The 24,918-nt window shown below is 37.6% G+C and overlaps 1 pseudogene; it reads left to right on the top strand.

Annotated features, from left to right (window-relative positions):
• LOC121321078 overlaps positions 1-24,918 on the top strand; it is a 113,742-nt pseudogene that overhangs the window by 85,586 nt on the left and 3,238 nt on the right.

The raw sequence follows: 24,918 nt of genomic DNA, 5'->3' as shown, positions 1-24,918 counted from the left end.
TATATATAACGAGATCATACTTCTATTAAGATAAAAAATTCTGTAAACGAAGATCATTTTTAGCTAGTGTGCAATATTACAGTATGCAACTCGACCAATGGATTTAGATAAAAACAACCACAGCAGTACATTTTAGACAATTACGTGCAGCACAAAACAAAACAAAACCAAAAAAAAGTCTTGAATGATTAAACTGTTAACCATTTAAATGAATTGGCTAAACTAAGAACCAAATAATCAGAATCCTATACTATAGTATACATTTGTTTCAATACATTATAGGTACCTTCAGTAATAAGGCCAAACCCCATATTGAAATCACACTGGCCATGATAGCATTAGCACTATTTTTCAATAAGTCAGAACAGTGGAGATCAGCCTGTGCTTCTACAATTGTGCTTGTGCTGCTGCTGTGCTGCAGAATGCTGTCCATATCCTCCCACTGTTGTATCAGTGTTCTCATCAACCAAATTATTCTAAATACCAAAACAGCTCTTCATCTTAAGTGATGTATAGAGTTCAGGTTGAAAGTCCAAATATTCAAAATTGTGTATTTATGTGAGAAGACAGACATGCAAATGGCACTGGTATTTTTAACATAGGAGCGTTCATGAGCAGCATCTCATTGGAATGGCAGGTCGATTTAGTACATCACTCTTCTGAGGAGTGACTCGCTGGTGAATATCAATTAGATCAGTATGGTTGTCTTGGGTCCAGAGCTATAATGTCAAATTCAGATGTAAAAGATTTCCTGGTAAAAGTGATGGATTACTTTAAAATGGAAAAAATAACCCATAATGTTGACTCTTCTGAATTCTAAACTGCTTTAAATAGCCTGCTTTGTTTTCACAACTCGGAAAGTCAGTTTCCAGTATATGTGCCCGCAATCTTCTAGAAAAGGAATGTGCTATCAATAAAATTCTTCGGTAAGTATGTGTCCCGCTTACAAAACCGTTTGCAGAGCACATTGTCCCTTTGTTCAGTACATTTTAATAACGTTAGCCAGGAAGAACAAAGATTTATTAAAGCCATTTCCATGGAAGCATTGAAATTCTGACAGTGTTTATTGTGGGAATGTATCAAACCAAAGTGCCAGTCCAGTATCGCCTTTTTTACAATCTATAATAATTAATCAATTAGAACAACAGCAGCCCCTTCAGATGTAACATTTACATTTCCTCAGAGAAAGCAGAGTGGTGGTGATTTAAACAAGATGATTTAAACAAGAGAATATTTCAGGCTGAAGTATTCATATGGTGTGAATTTCCTAGATCAGTTATATTAAGTTATAAAAAAAACACTGCTATAGTTACCTGTTTTACTAAAACTTAAGAAGATTATATCTAATTGTATTTTAAACTAGAAAGCAGTCTACTGTATGTAATAATTTTGCTTCAAGGAAAATATTCTATTTCAAATGCTAAATACGTTACATAATTTGCAGGGATGTTGTAAGCATCTAACTTTAAAAACAGTTATTAAATAGAACAGCTGCCTAGATTTGTATTTGCCTAATGCAGTGCAAGCTAATAGCATTGTATATGGCAGGCAAGTGATACTGTGTTCATCAGATTGACGTAACACATTCATATGTATTGAATAATCTTGAGACCATGACGCATTTTCTAAGCTACTCCTATCTGTGTGCATCTACTGTAAATAATATGAGGTTTGAATTAGACTAAGTGCTTATAAACAAAATGACGTCTTTCCACATAATAATTAGCTATATACTCACAATTATTAAAAACAAGTGGTGAGTCCTGTGCAGTGGCATAACTGATGGAATAAGTGTTTGTGTGGGAGTGGTTTACTAGTTACTAAGCTTTTGTGTCATATCCAGTGAGCCTCATGAGGACATTAGTGCAGCATGCTGCTGCCAGTCAAAGACCCACCATGGGCGTGAATGGCTGACTGAGTAAGAAATATAGATGATGCATCACTGTTAAAATTAACAGGGAAATGTTACACAGCAAGCAGTGTTACTGATGACACCAGATGTTTCCCTGCCTCCAGAAGTGATTCTGAATTAGTTCACTAAGTGTCTGATGACCAGACGTGCAATGACTATGAAACTTTACATTGTTTCCATGTATCTGGGAAAATGGTCATCCGATTAGGATGAAACTTGGCATTAGCATTATTTAGCATATATTATGAGGACTGTTAGCTTGTAGGGATATCTCACTGTCTGAACATCTGTCCATCAGCACGTCACACTTACATATGTACATGTATCTACACAAAAATATTTACATGTGCACACAAGAAGTTATTCCACATAGTGTGTGAACCAGCCATTTTAATATACTTTATAATTTGCTTACCTAATGATCTATGTCTTAAACTATTCATTGCAATTTGTTATTCTACACTATTTTGTACATACTGTTGACACAGGTCATGGTCAACTTTTTTTGGCATACTGATAACTCTAATTTAGAATCTAGTCATGGTGGAAAACATATGTTGATGACATACTTAAAAATATTGCCATTGGACAATCAGGAAAGATTATGAGCATGAATCAGTGAACTATGCAAGTTGGTCACACCAATTGTGGTTAAAATCAACAATTTTATTGAAATCTATGTACACAGACTGTGTCAGTTCTAACTATTTTAGTGGCATTGCTTATTGCAATATTCTTGTTTATTTTTAATCTCAATGACATGGAAATGTTTCACAGTAATGTTTCCTGAAATCATCAAAAGTAATACATTTTAAGTTTCAAAAAAGTCTGTAGCAGGGAGAGATCTGTGCTGACTCTGCTGGCGTGTTCACAGTACTGCAGGAAGAGGGCGACAGTCTTCCAACAACCGCCTGTGAGTCATGGCAGTGACATGGGGAGGTGGGAAAGTGGGTGTGTGGACTTTCCCCCTCTCTGAATGGCTGAGAGGCGAGTCTTGGCAGATTGCTAGCCCTATAAAAAAATGCTCTGCTGTTTCCTCAGCCCGGCCCACTTAGACGCGCCGAGAGTGCGGAAACTCTGATCCAGGACTGGGAATCAGCCGAAACAAAGAGAGTTTCACAGAGAGACAGAGAGAGCGGGGAACCCTTGGGCAGACCCCGGCGTATTGTAAAAGAGCAGGCTAGTTAGCCTACAGATTAGGACGGTGATCTGGGTCGTGCTGGTAGCGGCGACCGGGATAACGCTGCCGAGTGCAGCACCTTTTATTTGTAGTTTTATTACTGTTTTATTTTCCATTGTTCTTTTCGCCTTCTGTTTTCATTATTATTTCTTGAGCACCTGCGAGTGTACTTGCTGTTCGCGTACCAGCTGTGGTATTTCCGTGGTGCTGTCTATCATCGTTGATAGGCAACCCACAGTCAACAGTGCCCTCTGCCGGAAAAAGCAAGAACTGTTCTCAAATAAAACTGGGCACCTGGATGGTGTTTTCAATTACACCTGTCTGTCTCCTAGTCAGTGAATTACCACACCCCTTCCACAAGGTCATATAAGAATACTGACATATTTTTATTATAGTGTTCAGAGCATTCATTTAACTGTCATTCTTCATACATGAAAGGTTTCTAAGCGCATTACTGTTCCAGAGCTTGCACGGAACAGCGCATGCTGAGTGGGTCGTTGGAGGGCCAGCCTGCTAAAGAATGGTCTATTCTCAGTGTACAGCATCATATCCGTCAGGAGCGCAGGTATGTTCCCACCAGGGCAGGCGCTTCAATTACAACCACTTATCTTGTACTCAGAGAGAAATTAATTATAGTCCTCTAATCTGATGAAATGGAAAGTGACTCATTTTTGAAGGCTCGTAGTTATATTTAAAATGGTACATCAGTTACAGAGCACTTCAATATCTATTCATAGAACAGGTTAAAAAAAAAAAAAAAGAATATGCACGGTTACAGAGATCAAATATGATATAGTCACATCAATAAATGTAATCCATATAATAACATTTAAAAATGAAATACCCATTTCTGCTATTAGAAGCATCATCAGCAGTAATGTATTTTGAGAATCAGCAGAGGGAAATCACTGGAAACTCAGGATGTAAGTACAGGTAGAAGCCTGTTGTAGTAAACATGTGAATGGTTACAATCGGTACACTTTTAAAGTAAATGTTTCTGCATTATGTCAATTCAAGTGTGAAAGGGATGCAGTGCACACCACAGTGTGTTCTAATTTGTATTTCCTTATTGATTTTGACATTCCCTGGTTCGTATGAATTTCCACTGAACCACTAATTCCAACACAATTAAAAAATAGAAACCAGTGTTCTTTCCTTCTTTTGCATTAACCGCAAATTGGATTCTGTCTTATCTGCTTGGGTGCAAGGTGCGCGTAATAAAAATGTCCATATATAACACTCACATTGACTAGCAATTAGTCTTCTTCATGACTGTTATAATCCTTAAAATCCCTGATAATCCCAGACAGTAGGAAATCCTACTAACACTTCCCTCCTCACCTCTCAATAGGATGGGAAGCGAAAAACAGCATTAGACTACAAGATACAGTATATTCAACATTATGTTTTACTACTGTATCTTAGTTCCCTTTCAAGTAGGAAATGTAACCATTACTGTATGGGTATTTACCTCCTAAAGACCTGAAACCTGAATAAGATATATCAAAGCTGCTCGCAGGGCCTGTGGCACAGTTATGGCCTGCACAACAGCTGGATGAGCTCACCACAACTCACCACAACAGTTGGATGAGCTGTGCCTGGTTAATAAGAACCTGCTCCGTGTGTCAACAGGCAAGCTGTAGGCAGGAACCTGGCTACGCTGATAGCTGTACATAGACAGCTCTGGCTTTTCTGGAGAAAATCAGGCAGGACCGGGCCAAGGTGCTCCCCTATTGGCCCAGGAGACTCAGATTTTCAACCCTGAGACTGCCCAAGCGCCGCAACCTGCTCAGTCAGACACGGGGGACATGGCATCCAAACCCACCAAGGCTGCAGCTCTGGCTGCATATATGGTGGTTATACTGCAATTTTTGAAGGATCTTTTTGATGAGGGGAAATCTGAAGGTCTACCTGGCAGCCATTTCGGCTTGCCATGTCAAAATTGGTCTCCGCAGGAGCTCACTCCCTGGTAGGGCAATTTTTTAAATGAGCTTGGCAGCTTCGGTCGCCAATGAAGGACGTTGTTCCTCACTGGAGGTTAAACATGGTGCTTGATGCGCTTATGAAGTTTACATTTGAGCCCATGCATTCAGCTGAGATGAAGTATTTATTGCTCAAAGTAAAAAAGAAAATTCTGCTTGCTGTCACCCACGCAAAGCGGGTGAGTCAAATACAGGCATTCTCCATTGCAAAAGCCTGCTTAATATTTAAGACCAGGACAAAGGTTACACTACATACCAATCCCTCCTTTTTGCCAAAGACAATATCTGCAATTCATCTCAACCAGTCTGTGGAATTGGAGACTTTCCATCCACCCCCTTTCCAGTCTGACAGGAAGCGACAGCTCCATACGTTCTGCCCAGTGTGAGCCCTGGCATACTACGTTGACAGGACGAAAAGTTGGAGGCAGTCCGATAGCAGACACAGTCGGGACTGCCTATGAGCTGGCCAACTTGCCCCCTTAAGAAAAGCTCACTGCCCATTCCACCAGACCATGGTAACTTTGTGGGCATTATTCCAGAGTGCATCTTTCAAGGACATATGCAATTCAGCAGTGCAGGCTACTTCCAGTACCTTTGCTAGGTTTTACAAACTGAATGTCATGGATCCTGGCTTTGGAACTAGAGTTTAATGGCGGCTTCCCAGTCGACCATTATAACACAGGCAACTCAATTTTTTAGCCCTAGCTACTTGTTACTGGGGTTCCATATGGTAACGCACAAGGCAGCCTCTCGGCTTAGCCTTGTAGTATTCCAGTCTTTCTGCATTATTGCCCTTTTGACGGCTTTGGTACAGTCACCCATGCAGTAATGGTTACATTTCGTACTTGAAAGGGAACGTTAGGTTATTATCATAACCGTGGTTCCCTGAAATAGAAATGTAACCATTAACTTTCAAGTTCGCTGAGTCAATGATAGCAGCAGGCTTGAAGAAAAAGTGACGCTGAGTACTTTTATGCCCTTGGTGGTGGGTAATGACTGCGCCACAAGCTCTGAAAGCAGTTTTGATATATCTTATTCAGGTTTCAGGTCTTTACAATGTAAAAACCCAGACGCGAACCAGCTTTATGATAATGTTTTCCCTGTTTATTTGTTTTTTTTGGTCCTCCAGCACACCAGCACAATGAGGTATCGAAACGCTCAACACGAGGACAGTGACATCAAGATTATCCAGGAGAACAAAGAACAGGCTGAAATGAAACGGTATGTGTACATTTCTTTTTCTTTTTTTCTTGCTACTTTATGTAAATGCAGCAACACTACACCATACCGATAGCATGTTTTTGTTTTTTTAATTTTCTGGCTTTCCTTTGTAGACTCATGACCTGAAATAAATAAAAATGTATGACACCACACTAGCTATACTAATTAATGTCTATGACCGTGACCGTCACTTTGACTTAATCCAGGTTTGTGTGAATAGTATTATATGTTAGTGGATCTACTGGAAATCCTCACTGCATTTCTTTGTATTGTACAGTAGGACCTGAAATGCTTACAAAGATATCTAGTAAGGGATATTCAATATTGCATTACAATAGTCCAGGTTTATGGCAGGATTTTTCCACTAATGTGCCAGCAAATTGTGCTTCTGTATTTATTCTTGGAAAATACGAATCTGCAATTATGTATACTGTAGATGATTTGTTATATTTAGTTTTTGTTTTCCAGGAAAGTTCAGGAGGAAGAATTGCGTGAAAATCACCCTTATTTTGATAAACTTCTGTTTATAGTCGGACGAGAACATAGGTTTTGAAAATTCTGCCGTGTGATTGTGAGAGCTTGTTTTCATGCATAAGTGTTTAATGTTGATCGATGAAAATGTTCAGCCAAATTGTGAGGTGCTAAAAAGGGTAAATTCCATCCCAGAGTAGCTTCCTAGTAAAAGTATGGCTGCAGGGATTCGGGAGGGAGCATCACATTGGCCCTTGGCACGCCTGCAGCATTAGAGAGGCAAAACCATCAACGGTTCCTCCTCCTCATTGCACTACAGCAGCCCCTACAGGCCAGGCGCCTGGTGAGCTCAGCTAGACCCCTACAGGACTGGCCTTTGTCCTGCTTAGGCTGATAGCTCTCTGACATTCCTGTGTTTAAGTGGAAGCTGACTTGGTCATGGAAACAGAGGACACTCACTGAACCTCAAGTTTTCCTAAGCTGTGTGGGAAATGTCTGCGATGCGGGAACATAATTGGGGAAAAAACGGGAGGTATAAAAATATATAATTTAAAAAACAATAATAAAAAGGGGAAATTCCAATCTTTTCTTATGCATGTAATTCATAGTGAATATTTCCAGCAATGGGATGGATATGGGACTCAAGTGTGTTCCATGTAGCAGTCTATACATTGTTGGCCCACACTGCATTTGTTTATTGTTTATTGATTACTGAAGAATGATCTCATCAGTGTTCATTGTCCACTGCTCATTTAGAACTGTTACCTATCACAAACAGGCCTAAATTATTGTTTTAATAAGTTATTTGCATTGCCACAGCTGATCAAAAAGTCAGTTTTCTGAACTGACCAGCTGAACTGAGAGTATTGTATTTTAGAAATGATTCTACTGATGGAGAAGCTGTTTTCACAGGAGTAATGTGTTGTGCTAAATCACTCCCTGGCGCTCTTATTCCAGCTGAGTTTGATATTTCTTTGCTGGATGCCACCGAACGTTCCCCCTAAATCTGGAGCCCAGTTGTTGATGATGCTGCGCTGCCTCAGACTGCTTTGCATCTTCAAACTGGTCCGTCAGATGAGAAAGGTTGTCAGGTAACTCTTCAGCGGATTCAAGGAAATATTCCTGGTGCGTATGGAGGAATAACATGAGGCCTCTGTTCATTTACATATAGCAGCTAATATTTGCTGCCACATGTTAATCAAGAAAGGCAGTACAAAAGTTAATCCAGTTACACTTTAAAATGACTACAAATTACTATGAATTCAAAAGCATTAGCTGCTATTCTTGTTGTCTTCCACTTGAATTCATTTTAAATTTGCGTCCATTATCTTCAGATAGAAACATCATTACAAAATAACAACAAAACATTTGTTTTTCTGATGTTACTCCTATGACGCTTAACTGAAATTCATATGAATCCCTTATGTTCTTTCAACACTAATACAACACTTTTTTCAACTTTAATGCCACTGTCCTTATAGCACCTTTTAAAAAGTAACAAATATCAAAGCAAACCACAAGTGCTATCCATCCTACTGGTTAAAGTCATTCATTCTAGAAAGATGAAGAGCTCATATAATTAACAAAAACATCTAAACCTTGTGTATTTAAAGTTTACTTTTTATAATTAGTACTTAACGCCTGATCAATTTTGCTCAATAGTATGTGGCAGAACATGCCTTTTGTTATATTCCAGTTTAAATATTTACTACTGATGTATTTTGATATTAATGTGGTCAAGGGGCTGTATTAATACCATCCTAGATGGTCTACAATTACATGACTGACAAAGATTTTAGGTTCATAATTACAGGTACTATTTGCTCAGTAGCACAATTTCTTACTCAAGCGAACCATTCGTGACAAGGGCTAATAGAGATGGTCATTTTTTCACCTAATTTTATATATTCTGCTCACATCAGCTCATGCCTGACATGCATCTTTATAAAATGTTCCTCCACAATGGTAAAAGGTGGCAGGTTATATCCCAGACGGCTGTGGCAGAAAAGTCAGATCTGTTATCGATAAGTCTTTAATATGATTGTGTCCAAATATGTTTTGTAGGTCACCATCCTCCTGCTGACATTAATGCTTGTGTTTGCAAGTTTTGGCCTTCAACTTTTTGCGGGAAAACTCGCAAAGTGCAATGATCATCATGTTATCAGACGGGTGAGAAACACATTTTCTCCTTTCATTAACTACTATAGAAATCTATAGAAGTGGCATAGATGTAGCAGTGTTATAGTTTTCCATACTATAATAATACAGTACTATATTTTGATATGGTTAACAATTTAATTCTGTTTTCACTTGTATTTTAACTAAGGATACGATTTTGGACACTGTTTTTTTTTGTACATTTCACGGGTGAGTTGCGAAAAAAAAAAAAAAGAATTTACGGAAAGGTCACGGAAAGGCCACCAAATAATGTTAAAGGTCCTTTCACACCAACGTAACATTCTTTTTTTTTTAAATACTGTACGATGCAGGCTTTCAGACTGGCCCCCTAGCGAAACAGATGGTGTCTCAGTGTTCTTATTTCTCTGTGTGCGTCTCCAGCGTAAATGTGTATATATATATATATATATATATATATATATATATATATATATATATATATATACACACACAAAACCAGCATGTCAAATAATTGTTTTTATTCCTGTGTTCAAAATGAAACATTTGTGGCAAAGTGGTTAGTAGTGTGCAGGTGCAGGTGATCAAAGAACAAACAATTGTAATCCAGGTGAAAAGGTTTATTTTTATTTGTTTTATTTATTTTTACTGGTAAGTAATACACCGAAATGTATTACTTATGTTATAATCCCTAGGTTGGTCCCGAAATAATAGTCCCGTTATTGTATCCCCACATTAAACCCAAAACACATACACAAGTCCAGTTAGTGCGTGAATTAGTGATTGTGGTACAGATACAGTTTACTGTGATATGAGTGTAGTGCTGTTCCGGGTTTGTGCTGGCCTCTGGCTACGGCTCCGGAATGTGTTTGCTGTCTAGTGATAACAAGCAACAAATAGACAAAAGCAAACACTCACGATTATTCCACACAAACACAGGTCCTTCCGGGTCACTTTATATAAACCAAAATGAAGGAACAGATAACATCGCTCCGACCCCTATTTATATCGTAACTCATGACCCCTTGGTAAATGATTGTAGCGGCTGCCACATCATTTGCCTTCCAGGTCAATGAGTTAGTGTACCGAAGCTCCGCCCCTTTTCTACATGACCGACTTCCTTTTAACCCTTGGAACGAAGTGTCGGGCCAAGTAGTCCAGAGTACTCTGTTCCTGTTACTTAGTGCCCTCACAGGTCGGAAGGGAGATTTACCACCAAGAATCATTGTCTTTCTGTCACAACAATATATAAATATTCTTCAATAATAAGAACGAGACATTTAAATTGGTTGTTTCTGAATAGCCTACAGAGCACTGCCCATTTAAAAATAAAAACAATCAAAAAAACAGTGAAAAGTCAAATCACACAAGCAGACACTGTGTCCTGGAATCAGGCACAAAAATATCAGAAAAAAAGACTACAAAACAGATAAACCTCTCATTTTATCTAAAGTTTGCAGGAAATTTTTTAAAAAGAATGTTCAACGGTAGTCTGAAGTATTTTGTTTAGCAATGTTTAGTTTTAGAGAAAGTGAGTATTTATTTTCAATGGACTAATTGGGTACACTACATTGTATGAAAAACAGTTTCAAGAAATCAAATATAAAAATTAATTAATATTTTTTTAAAGATGCAAGCCCTCTTTTTTTTGTTTCAAAAAATAAATTAACAAGTGCTGTATGTGTGAAGCTCACAACCCAGAGTTTAGAGTAACATCCAATCTGTGTTCATTTACATGCTCACTCAGCTACAAAATACAATCTCATTCGCTGACCTACAGTGGCTTGCGAAAATATTGACCCGCCCTTGGCATTTTTCCTATTTTTTTGCCTTACAACCTGGAATTAAAATGGATTTTTATTTGAATTTCATGTAATGGACATACACAAAATAGTCCAAATTGGTGAAGTGAAATGAAAAAAAAAAAACTTGTTTAAAAAAATTCTAAAAAATAAATAATGGAAAAGTGGTGCGTGCATATGTATTCACCCCCTTTGCTATTAAGCCTCTAAATAAGATCTGGTGCAACCAATTACCTTCAGAAGTCACAAAATTAGTTAAATAAAGTCCACCTGTGTGCAATCTAAGTGTCACATGATCTGTCACATGATCTCAGTATATATACACCTGTTCTGAAAGGCCCCAGAGTCTGCAACACCACTAAGCAAGGGGCACCATGAAGACCAAGGAGCTCCCCAAACAGGTCAGGGACAAAGTTGTGGAGAAGTACAGATCAGGGTTGGGTTATAAAAAAATATCCGAAACTTTGAACATCCCACGGAGCACCATTAAAGCCTTTATTAAAAAATGGAAAGAATATGGCACCACAACAAACCTGGCAAGAGAGGGCCGCCCACCAAAACTCACGGACCAGGCAAGGAGGGCATTAATCAGAGAGGCAACAAAGAGACCAAAGATAACCCTGAAGGAGCTGGAAAGCTCCACAGCGGAGATTGGAGTATCTGTCCATAGGACCACTTGAAGCCGTACACTCCACAGAGCTGGGCTTTACAGAAGTGGCCAGAAAAAAGCCATTGCTTAAAGAAAAAAATAAGCAAGCACGTTTGGTGTTCACCAAAAGGCATGTGGGAGACTCCCCAAACATATGGAAGAAGGTACTCTGGTCAGATGAGACTAAAATTGAGCTTTTTGGCCATCAAGGAAAACACTATGTCTGGCGCAAACCCAACACCTCTCATCACCCCGAGAACACCATCCCCACAGTGAAGCATGGTGGTGGCAGCATCATGCTGTGGGGATGTTTTTCATCGGCAGGGACTAGGAAACTGGACAGAATTGAAGGAATGATGGATGGTGCTAAATACAGGGAAATTCTTGAAGGAAACCTGTTTCAGTCTTCCAGAGATTTGAGACTGGGACGGAGGTTCACCTTCCAGCAGGACAATGACCCTAAGCATACTGCTAAAGCAACACTCGAATGGTTTAAGGGGAAACATTTAAATGTCTTGGAATGGCCTAGTCAAAGCCCAGACCTCAGTCCAATTGAGAATCTGTGGTATGACTTAAAGATTGCTGTACACCAGCGGAACCCATCCAACTTGAAGGAGCTGGAGCAGTTTTGCCTTGAAGAATGGGCAAAAGTCCCAGTGGCTAGATGTGCCAAGCTTATAGATACATACCCCAAGAGACTTGCAGCTGTAATTGCTGCAAAAGGTGGCTCTACAAAGTATTGACTTTGGGGGGGGTGAATACTTATGCACACTCAAGTTTTCTCTTTAAAGTGGTAGGCATGTTGTGTAAATCAAATTATACAAACCCCCAAAAAATCAATTTTAATTCCAGGTTGTAAGGCAACAAAATAGGAAAAATGCCAAGGGGGGTCAATACTTTCACAAGCCACTGTAGCTACATGTAAATGTTGCTTGCAAACACAACCAAATAATTTACAGATATTCGCACATTTGTATTTTCAGTGCATGACACATTGCATTTTCAAAGAAATAAAAGTGCCTAAACAAACATGTTTTTACATTAATTTCCAAGATTTCACTGACTTTTGTTCAAATTCACGCTTTTCACAATTTACGTGGCCTCTGTGACAAAATCGTATCTTTAATCATAACACAGAACTTAATGAATTTCTTGTTTCTTATTAAATTGTATTATACAGCTGGGAAACCAGAAATCATCCTTAGAGAGCACTTAACATAGTCCCCCCTGGGACTGCTATTAAAACAAGTGAGTCAGGGCTTTTCTTAACACTTTCTTTGTAACAAGGCCTGTTTTTTTTTGTTAAGATTTTATGTAGCCTTTTACTGAAAATCTAATCTTGTTAGTTCAGTTTTTAGTTATTTTTGCCAATACAGCTCTGCTTAATTGAAGTCTAGGGGCTCTTTTAAAAAGCTGTTACATTGATGCTGGGTTACACAAAATGGTTTAATTACAAAGGCCTCTGAGGGTACTTAACAGGGTGGAGAGCCAGTTGTGACCTTGAAGTCAAACACAGTGGGCGGGACTATCAAAGACAAGTGTACTGGACTTATGTGTCTTGTTAATCCAGCAACAAATGTTTGAACTTAATTCATTTTTAAGGAGAAGACCTCAAAATTGGTATCTTATGTTTTATATAATGTTAAAATTCCTCAATACTGTATTTGTTACGCGGGTAAATGTTTAGTTTTGTATTTTTGTTTTCATCTTTTAGGAATACGTTGTGTGTTCTGTAGGTATTAATGTACAAATACCAGTATATACAACACATGTGTTAGGGCATTCATCTATTGTTACATCTCTGAAAGTTTGTATGCATGTATAACCTGATAACAGAAGAATATAAGCTTGTGTTATGTATGGATGTAAAATTATGCATGTTCACGTCACCTGGTCACTACTGGAAAAAGGAGTTATCACATTTTTGAATAACCTATATGTTATTGATATCTTTTTATTTAGATATATCATCTATTGGATGTTTGTTTTCCTTTTTTTCTTTCCTTTTTTTAATAAAGAAAGCAATTTATTAAATATGAACAACGTAGTGCACCTTCTGATAACAGCATGACCAATATTAATTGATTTTTATTTTTGAACTATTTTAGGAGGACTGCCATGGTATATTCAGAATCAATGTAAGTGTCTCAAAAAATCTAAATTTAAAATTACGTCCCGGAGAAAAGAAGCCTGGATTTTGGGTCCCACGAGTCTGGTAAGTCAAAGAGTATAACATTTTTGGGTGAAAAACAGGATATAATTTCTAATCATTTTAATTGTTTTTTGTTTTGTTTTGGTTTTTTTACTTACTTATACCTGCCTTTGTTTAGGGATATCTGTTTTCACTTAATTTGTGTAAACATGTTCCTACATTAAAATGCATCTGAACATAACATCATAATGATGGTAGAAGTAAAAAAATTAATAAAGGTGCATTCTACTTACAGTGAACCTTGTTAGAACGTTAGGATTTATTTGCTCTCTGTCACAGTGCTGAATGTGTTTTATCAAGCAAGGTGACTGGAAAATTGAGCAACCAGTGCAATCTAGTGGAGAAACAGGGATGAGCTGCCATGATTCCCATCTGTTTCATGCACTGCAGTAAATCAAAGCAAAACCATGTAAAACATTGGGGTTTCTCAGCTTTCAGGTTTATATGCCCAAATTGCTACTCTACATTAAACTGCAATAGGTATAAAAAAAACATGATCAACAACATCTTTGGAATTTTTAAAGGCAAAAAGAGATATGTAGTTTAGGAGAGTTAAGTTAATGGCAAACACTAAGTTTTAAACAGATGCTCAGGTTTTTTGTATGTATTTCTTGAAGGGTTTAATAAAAACTATGTGGATGTAAATCTTTTGCTTACAGTGACAAGGGTAATATAAGTGACTGACATCAAACAATAGCCATACTGTCAGCCTGTCCCTTTTTAAAAGATTGTAAAAAAAAAAAAATGTAAGAAATACTGTTTTGCATCTTTCCCTGAAGTCTCAGGAGTGCCCCTGCATCTGCAAGAGTTTTCAAGTGAAATACTTAATGCCGTTCTATTGTATAATTCTAGTACAATTGGCAACATAAATGTTTTATTTTCATTTAGAATATTTGTGGCTGGAAAAACAAATCTACTGATAACTGACAAACTGCGCACACGCACACACACACACACAGACACACACACACGCACACACACACACGCACACGCACACACTACACACACACACACACACACACACACGCACACACGCACGCACACACAGACACACACACACACACACTACACACACACACACACACTACACACACGCACACGCACACACACACGCACACACACTACACGCACACGCACTACACACACACACACACACAGATTTAGTATATATATATTACTGTAAACTAAAATGTATGCTTCTAATTTTCCATTTAAAGAAAGCTATTATACAAAGGAAAAGCTGCCTCCTGTGATGTGCAGGAGACTGCAGTTTTACAATTCTGCCGAGTGAAACTTGCTCATTTTGATCTCCAGAGCTGTGAAATTATAAAACGTAACTGTTTACTATCTCTTAATACATGGCTATGTAAGAATAATACACTCTGCAACATTTCTGAACATTTTAAATCCCATTGGTAGTAATGATTTTGATACACAAAAACTACAAAAAGGCAATTCTGACAATTTTACAAAACCTTCAGATTTATTTGGAAACAAAGCATAAATCAGTACTTGAATTATTAATGGACATTTTACCTGATTAGCAAAGCTTTTATAGTGGCTCCTGGCTGGCATATAGCTGAGCAAGCCCTTCGTTACTGCACACATTTTATGCAGGCAGTAAAACCTGCTTCTAAGGAACCCTATAAATGAGTTCTACTTTATGACAATACTCGTTATAGTCATGCCTCTAAGAGTAGACACAGGATTGGCATTTATCCTGGTGGGTTAGGTGAATTATATGTATATATTCGTGCTCTAGGCCCTTGTGAAATTAATTTAAGCAACCCAATAGAGAGAAACACAAAATCAGTCATGATTACTATAATAGGATAACAGCTTCCTTTGGAGAAACTGTCTGTATTAGGAGTACACACCATCTTTGTTCAGAACACATTCTCAATTTAAAAACATGTTTTAGTTTCCTATATAGTTCGATTAAGAAAAACATTAAGTTTAAAACTATAATCCTATCTTTAAGAACTCAAATCTATTAAAAAAAATGCTTTAGAAAACAATGTTGTGTTATTCAGGCATACAAAACAATCTTATCCACCCATCAATAACTATTAGTAATAACATAATAAAAACATATATAATATAAGACATCTGTTTTTCATGCTGAGAATATTTGCTTACCCTCTGCAAGGTGATGTCAAGTAGGTAAGGAGGTTTCAGGCTCGCTTTGGGATTTCAAACTGCAAAGATTCCACAACTCACAAGCTCAATTTGAGGTTGAAGATTGGAAACCTTTTGGTGTAATTTGACTCCCAATATTTATGTCTTTTAGCTGCCAGCTCATCTCAATTGACGTCACTTGCATATGAAGTTACAATGAGTTTAAAAATTAATAAGCTTACTACTGTAGTGAAAAAAAGTAAGCTGACAAATGGTTTTTGATTCAAAAACACTTTATATACAAGAAAGGTATACCTCCAATACAATCATATAAGCACGAGATTTAAACTGATTTCGGACAAGGCCTCAGTACAGCTCAGTGCATATGTTTGTATCAGAAAGCACGGATATCCATGGAGTCAATTCGAATTTTGGGCATTTATACCTTTGTAGACAATTGTTGACTCCACTCCCATTTGTCTTACTTCTATCCAATGATAGGGGTTTCCACTCTATCATTGCACATTCCCTCTGCAAGGGAAAAGGGGGGGCTGCATACCACATTGTACCTAGTTTTGCCAATGAAAGAACTCAAAACTATAACACAATACTGTATAGAACCTCAATATAAAAGCATATTAAAGTAACTGAATTAGTAAACACATTCACTTACAATTTAAACATAATGATTAAAAACAACTTAACTATAAAAGACACACATACACATAATGCAAAATTTATAATTAATAACATAATTAATATCTCATGCAGAAAGCCATCACTACACTATGCATTAATAAAAACCTGCTAAAAAATGCTTATAATGCATCTATTTAAAAATGAAAATGAGACGTTAAGTAAAAATGCAAATAATTTGTGTGTTTAATTTATATGAATAATATGCTTTTTCAACATTTTAACTAAAATAATTAATTTCAGCAAGCTAGCGTCTTATTTAAAACATCCTGACCGGATTCTGTACTAGCACATTTAGCAAAAATATATTTCATGGTAATTATTCAGAAACACATCACCAGACCGCAACGGTCAACTCGTGATACTGCAGTTGCAAGCAGCTCCTTGTTTTCAATTACTGGAAAGTTCGCTTAGATGGTAATCGTTAAACACAAACTTGTTTTAGCAGTTCACAGAAAGTTCAATGTGTCGCTATTCTCAGAAAAACTTGCCTAACACAATTCTAATACATTTGTATTAATATTTGAAACAATGTCAAAATATTTAATGGTCCTGAAGTACCAGTGAAACTCATCATTGTTTACTTTGGTTTTAAACATGCGCACATTAATGATGAAAAACATTTCTACATTATTTAATAATGTAAGAGGTGTGTACTCATGCTGGGTCCCAATGCAAAGTTATAAAAAGAGACGCCCACAAAAAAATTAAACATCAGTGGAGAATGGAGAAGATTTTAGGTCAAATGCTGCATAAGAGTTCTTTGATGTGAAACCTTTAAATAAATATTTTACAAACACGCTCTTGGTTGAATCTACATTTAAAGTGTTAGATAAAATCAGTGTTCTATAAACTACAGTATCTAGTATGACTTTTGTTAAGTATTATTAGCATATTTTAATTGTACATTTGATTTAACTATTTAGCTGACCCACATGTCTGTCTGTCACACGCTATATGGTGAACACAATATCTGTGTTGATTTTGCTTCTGATCTTCACCAAACTTATTGTATAAATTCAATTCAAGTCTCCTATAGAAGTGTCAGATTGTTACATGAGGACCCTCTATGTGCCTGCACTGGTTCTGATTATAAAAAGATGCCTTTGAAGTCCTGTACAGTATATTCACCTAACAGGTGCGCATGTTATTCTCCTTGTCTTTAGGACAAACCCTTGAAATTTTAATTTCGATAATGTGGTGAATGCAATGCTGGCACTGTTTGAAGTTCTTTCATTGAAAGGCTGGGTGGAAGTCAGAGATATTGTTATCCATCGCGTGGGACCGGTAACCATGTACAGTACACTTTCCAAAAACTGGTTTGCATGTTTGGCAGTGTTGGCTATAAAACAGGGTGATTCTTTTTTTTTTTTTTATTTAGATCCACGGCATCTACATCCACGTGTTTGTCTTTCTCGGCTGCATGATTGGATTGGCACTTTTCATTGGTGTTGTCATTGCTAATTTCAATGAAAACAAGGTAAGTCCTTGTAGCAGGGCAGTAGAAAGCTATGCTGTGTGTGTTTATTTATTTTAGAACAAGGTACCCCTTCCGGCCCTGCGTTTCGTTTGTATTATTTGGTATTTGTTTTAGCATTATGGTTTATTTATTGTATTTATAAATATGATGGCGAAGCCGTATGTTTGTTATTGTTTGGTATTTTGTGTTTGTTCTTTTTAAATACCTTGTGAGAACACGTGACTGTCAACTAGTGATTGTTAGATTAGCCGGCAGTCATGCGTAATTAGTAAACTCGTGCAGATTGTGGCCGAGGGGTAATAGGATAATTTCTAGCTAGTTAACCCCTCGGCTGTAGTATAAAAGCCTGCAGCTCTCCCTGTTCCGGGTGGAGTGTTTTGGAGCGAGAAAGAGCGAGAGGAGAGAATCTGAAAGTAAACTAAATACAGAAACATTGAAGGCGATTGCTCAGCCTGACCTATATTATTTAGTGTTTCTGATTTTGTTTTATTTAAAATATTTATTTTGCTCTGTGTGTTTATTTTGTTCAAACCTTTTATTTTATTTTTATTGTTTAATATAAATTTGCACCGCAGTACCTTGCCTCTGTGTTTTGTTCCTGCATCTGGCCTGACGTCACCACTTAGCCACCCTGTCACAATCTTCTAATAAAGTTCATTGTTATTTTAAAATTTGCTTAAACTAACCCTTCACTTTGACCTATGACCTAATATGGCTGCCATATTGAGGTTATGTGACATTTTAGGTTTCTGCACAATAGAAACTGCAGATCTTGAGATATTGTCATCATAGTTTGTACACAACTGTGTTCTGTGATTGTCTCAGTCAAGTTTGATTACAGGTGTACATTTGTCCATGTTAGTGATACAGACCACACATTTTGAAATACACCCAATTTTAGTTTAACATGTGACATGCTGTTATTGTGAGTAGCCCAACATAAACAAACACTTTCAAGGTTTCCTTCTTGTATTTTTTGGATATTTAACTGTTTTGCAGTCTAGAAGCAACATAAAACATTTTCTATTGTTGCTTAGATTAATTTAAAGGTATCTATGCAACTTAAAGTATTCTCTTCAACCCTTATCTCTGCCTCCAGGGTACCGCCTTGCTCACTGTTGATCAGAGAAGATGGGAGGATCCAAAGAGCAGGTTGAAGATCGCCCAACCTCTACATCTTCCTCCTCATCCAGGTTAGTTTGAGTTTGAGTTTTTAATGATCATGTAAGTTCACTAAAGTTACAGGGCCATTTTTTTAATTGAAGCATTTGCTTGTTTTTTTTTTTTCTGAGAGAGCCATTTTACAGGCCTATTCTCACTGGGTATGGCCCTCACTCCATTGTAAATGTGATGTGTACTCTTCTGCTCAAATCTGTTACAGCCTCTAGCCTATTTTGTCAGCTTATTTCCAAAAATACAGCAGATAAAAGGAAATGTTTACAGATTAAAACAACAACAACAAAAAAATGTAACTACAGTTAACCCAGTGGTCCACTTGCATTTTGTCATTGATCTGTCCTAGTTAAAATGGGACTGGTGGCTAACTTTGAAACCAACCCAGTCAAAAAGTGTTGACTTCCAGAAAACCAACAAGGCCCCTCGTGTATTGCCAGATTATTTCACTGCATTACCCAAGCCATTGTTTTATTGAGGGTGATTACCTGATGAGAAAATTGTACCTGGTATTATTCAAAGTGCTTCCTTTGATGTTAGTCATTTCAGTCATTCAGGCATTAAATAGTCAGGCCCAGTTTGACAGCTGAAGCCTACTGAAGACAAACCCCAAGCTGCTGCTTGTCAATTTCAGGGCTGTTTAAAGGCAACATTGAGTACTCCATGCCGGCACAGATGTCAAAATTCTGGCATCCTCTCTCGACCTCCTGGAGAGCAGGGTGCATGGAGAGGTCAGAAGGTGGCACGCTAGGGTCCCCGAACTCACTTCTGCATGACTGAGTGGCTATGGCTTTGTCTCCCTGTGAGAATCTGTATTGACATATGGGATTTTCCAGAGGCTTGATCCAGTGTGATACTGTACAAAGAGCTTTTTTAATGGATTGAAGTCAGTGATTTATTATTAGTGTGTCTTAAATTTAATGTGGTAATGTTCATATCACCTGGAGCATAGTGTACAGGTGGCAAAACTCTCCTTTCAAAGGATGCACACACTTACATGATCAACAGGCTCCCTGCGTGGTTTGAGTTTAGTTGTAAATGTATGCCCTTTTTCTATTCTGCTAGGAGGCTCCCATATCTTTTTAAGGTAGGGAATGGAATATTTTGGGAATGCATATTTCATAGCAATCCTTTAGAGACGTACTACGGTGTAAGTGCAGAACTGAATACAAAGCAAGATGCAATATATAAACATACTGATGCAAAATAAGCAACTCAGACAAAAAAATAAATAATTTCCAGTGGAACCCAGGATATGTGGTACTGTGTAAGCGTCCTTGCATAAATTACTGGCACCTGAGCTTTAACTGGATTTTGTCTTCTTGAGTCACAAAACACCACCACAGCTTTGAAAATCGTCTTTACTCTTCTATATATAGCGTTATCACATAATGACAGCGACGTTTGGCTTTTGCCTTCGTCTTCTGTATGTTCTTCCCAGTACTACTGGTAATCTTTTACATTTATGTTTAATGGCTTTAACTTTAAAAGGCTTTGTTCAATCTTAGTGTAATTATAATTTCACCCTTTCTGTATTGACCTTTAAAGTGCCAAGGATTCATGCAGTATTTATTTCCATCAGAAGCTTCCCCATTATGAGCGCTTGAATATCACAATCATTTTAGGATTTTTTTTTTTTTTTTTTTTTTTTTTTTTAATATCTGAAAGCTCTCAAAATAAGTCTATATGACATATTTTTTTTCAAAAAATTCACAAAACAATATTGTGAATTCCATTGCATATTCCAGCATATTGCCTAGTACTTTGACAGCTGCTTTTAAGGATAATTTAGTTTAGTGTTTGTAAAATAATATGCATATTACTGGGAGGTAATATTTGTATATTTTACAGAATGAATACACCTACATGATGGGAGCATGTGTAATAGGGTTCAGGTTCTTTTCCATCTGCGGCAAGCACGTGAGTAGAAACATAATATCAACATGTACTCCCTGTGCTGTTTGATCTGTGATTCATCATCTGCATGTTATTGGTTTGTATTTTATTGTTTTCAATTTAAAACAGTAATCTTCAGTTTTTAAATGGACTTTACTAATCAACAAAAAGGTTTCAGTTGCTATACTCAGGTAGTTTGCACCGAGAGCTCTGCTGACCTATTTCAGCTGAGTGAATGGATTCCAAACTCTTTCTGGGGATTCCACTTGGAGCGTTGCATTGCTGGGTTAGGGAAGCAAATTCTGCAGGCATTGTTTCTCCTCATCATGTGTTCAAAGCAGACACCTGCAGGGTTGGCCTTTGTCCTCCGGGGGGCAGTAACTAGACAAAATCCACTGTAGAACTCCAGGTGTACATACAGTCAGCAATTTGCTTGGTTGTGGGACGGGAGGGTGCCCACTGACATTAAGCTCTTTTGTTGAGGATTGCTGTGATGAGGGAATATAATTGGATTTTCTAAATTGGGGTGAAAAGGAGCAGGGTAAAATAATTGGGCACAAAATTCCCATCTGCAGTGCAAGTACATGTCTTTTTTTTTTCATTCATTGCAATCGCAGTGTGCTTTCATGTGTTTATGTTTTTCTATTCATCTTTCCATGTGAAGTCATATTTCGAGGCTGCTGTGTCCATCGTGTTTTCTTCCGGGAGTACAGCCATCCAACATTACAGGTTCCTTTCCAAACATTTCAGGGTGCTGTGGACTTGCAAAGTATTACCTTTTACATTATATCTAATAGTACTGTTTCACATTTTCTTTGTGCTTTGCTGCTTTTTGGTTTAGAACCATTGTAAACTGTGGGCTGATAGCTCAGAAATCTTTGTGTCCCAATTTTAAATTGCATGTTAGTAAAGCTCTGATCAGAATCAGTTTAGCAATACCAGTGAACAGCTTCATGTTATAGTAGCAAATCATCAGATACAAACTGCAGCCTTTTATCCCATGCAATTATCTTCATATTTCCATAATGTTGTCCTTATTTTAAGTCTGTAGTGTTGATTAACCTCCTGTATAGATTTAAGACACTGTAGTACTATAAATAATTACTGTGGTAATTGATAGTGCTCACTGGTATTATCCCTTAAAAAAAAAAGTGTCAGAAGAGTGCTTAATGCGTGTACCATAAGTAATACATTTTCATCACAAGAAGTGTGTAATAGTGAAATGCTGCATAGTCTTTGTCAGTTTTTAGATTTTTGCTTAACAAAAACATGCATTTGAAATCCCCAGGAGCCCTGTTGAGTTGTTAACTATATCAGGGTGTTTGGCAGTGAGTGTTTCTGCTTCCTTCTGCAGGTCACACTTAAAATGTTACTGCTGACAGTGGTAGTCAGCATGTATAAGAGTTTCTTCATCATCGTTGGAATGTTCCTGTTGCTTCTCTGCTACGCCTTTGCGAGAGTGGTGTTGTTTGGCACGGTGAAATACGGAGAGAATGTTAACAGGTTGGCACTCTCCGAATTCAAATGTTCTGACAACCGAATGAAAAGTGTTACAGAATGAAAGTGTTACAGTGCAGAGCGCACTGCATGTCGTACTGTCATACTATAATGACACTTAAAGTCTGCTAACCCAGAGGTGTTTATTATCACAACCTAAAAAGCAGTGTCATCTGAAAGGCTGGAGGGAATGAGTGTGTGCACATGTAATTTTACATAGTATGTTGCTGTAGCTACATTTGTTCAGATTTTTTTTTCTTCAGATAATGTTATCTTGTCCTGAACATTCTTCGATTGTCTTGTAATGTACCAACCTGCTTTCTTCTGTTAAACCAAGTAATATTTTCTTGTTTTAATGACAGACATGTAAATTTCTCCACCGCTGACAAAGCCATTGCTGTTCTCTTCCGAATAGTCACAGGTGAAGACTGGAATCAGATTTTGCATGACTGCATGGTAAGGGTATTATTGACATCTCAGCATGATCTCTCTCTCTCTCTCTCTCTCTCTCTCTCTCTCTCTCTCTCTCTCTCTCTCTCTCTCTCTCTCTCTCTCTCTCTCTCTCTCTCTCTCTCTCTCTCTCTCTCTCTCTCTCTCTCTCTCTCTCTATATATATATATATATATATATATATATATATAGATATATATAGCTCTGTCAAAAATTGAGACCACTGCAAAATTATCAGTTTCTCTGGTTTTACTATTTATAGGTATGTATTTGGGTAAAATGAACATTTTTGTTTTATTCTATAAACTATTGACAACATTTCTCCCAAATTCCAAATACAAATATTGTCCTTTAGAGCATTTATTTGCAGAAAATGACAACTGGTCAAAATAACAAAAAAGATGCAGTGTTGTCAGACCTCGAATAATGCAAAGAAAATAAGTTCATATTCATTTTTAAACAACACAATACTAATGTTTTAACTTAGGAAGAGTTTAGAAATCAATATGTGGTGGAATAACCCTTGTACTTGGCTTGATTCATGCGTCCTTCACAAAGACAAATCTACCCGATTCCAGCCTTGCTGAAGCACCCCCAGATGAGTCCAGTTTTCAGCTTTGCCCAACTCCTGGTCGTCTAATGGTTAGACGGAGACCTGGAGAGGCCTACAAGCCACAGTGTCTCGCATCCACTGTGAAATGTGGTGGAGGATCGTTGATGATCTGGGGGTGCTTCAGCAAGGCTGGAATCGGGCAGCTTTGGCATGAATCAAGCCAAGTACAAGGTTGTCCTGGAAGAAAACTTGCTTCCTTCTGCTCTGACAATGTTTCCCAACGCTGAGGATTGGTTTTTCCAGCAGGACAATGCTCCATGCCACACAACCAGGTCAATCAAGGTGTGGATGGAGGACCACCAGATCAAGACCCTGTCATGGCCAGCCCAATCTCCAGACCTGAACCCCATTGAAAACCTCTGGAATGTGATCAAGAGGAAGATAGATGGTCACAAGCCATCAAACAAAGCCGAGCTGCTTGAATTTTTGCGCCAGGAGTGGCATAAAGTCACCCAACATCAATGTGAAAGACTGGTGGAGAGCATGCCAAGACGCATGAAAGCTGTGATTGAAAATCAGGGTTATTCCACCAAATATTGATTTCTGAACTCTTCCCAAGTTAAAACATTAGTATTGTGTTGTTTAAAAATGAATATGAACTTAATTTCTTTGCATTATTCAAGGTCTGACAACACTGCATCTTTTTTGTTATTTTGACCAGTTGTCATTTTCTGCAAATAAATGCTCTAAATGACAATATTTTTATTTGGAATTTGGGAGAAATGTTGTCAGTAGTTTATAGAATAAAACAAAAATGTTCATTTTACCCAAATACATACCTATAAATAGTAAAACCAGAGAAACTGACAATTTTGCAGTGGTGTCAATTTTTTCCAGAGCTGTGTGTGTGTGTGTGTGTGTGTGTGTATATATATATATATATATATATATATATATATATATATATATATATATATATATATATATACACACACACACATACACACACACACAGTACTGTGCAAAAGTCTTAGGCAGGTGTGAAAAAATGTTGTAAAGTAAGAATGCTTCAAAATAGACATGTTAATAGTTTATATTTATCAATTAACAAAATGCAAAGTGAGTGAACAGAAGAAAAATCTACATCAAATCAATATTCGGTGTGACCACCTTTTGCCTTCAAAACAGCATCAATTCTTATAGGTACACTTGCACACAGTTTTTGAAGGAACTCGGCAGGTAGGTTGGCCCAAACATCTTGGAGAACTAACCACAGTTCTTCTGTGGATTTAGGCAGCCTCAGTTGCTTCTCTCTCTTCATGTAATCCCAGACAGACTCGATGATGTTGAGATCAGGGCTCTGTGGGGGCCATTCCATCACTTCCAGGACTCCTTGTTCTTCTTTACACTGAAGATAGTTCTTAATGACTTTGGCTGTATATTTGGGGTCGTTGTCATGCTGCAGAATAAATTTGGGGCCAATCAGATGC

This window comes from Polyodon spathula, chromosome 9 (genome assembly GCF_017654505.1).
Source record: "Polyodon spathula isolate WHYD16114869_AA chromosome 9, ASM1765450v1, whole genome shotgun sequence".
Lineage (NCBI taxonomy): Eukaryota > Metazoa > Chordata > Actinopteri > Acipenseriformes > Polyodontidae > Polyodon > Polyodon spathula.
The sequence above is the reverse complement of the archived record's forward strand: the minus strand, read 5'-3'. Positions and strand labels throughout refer to the sequence as shown.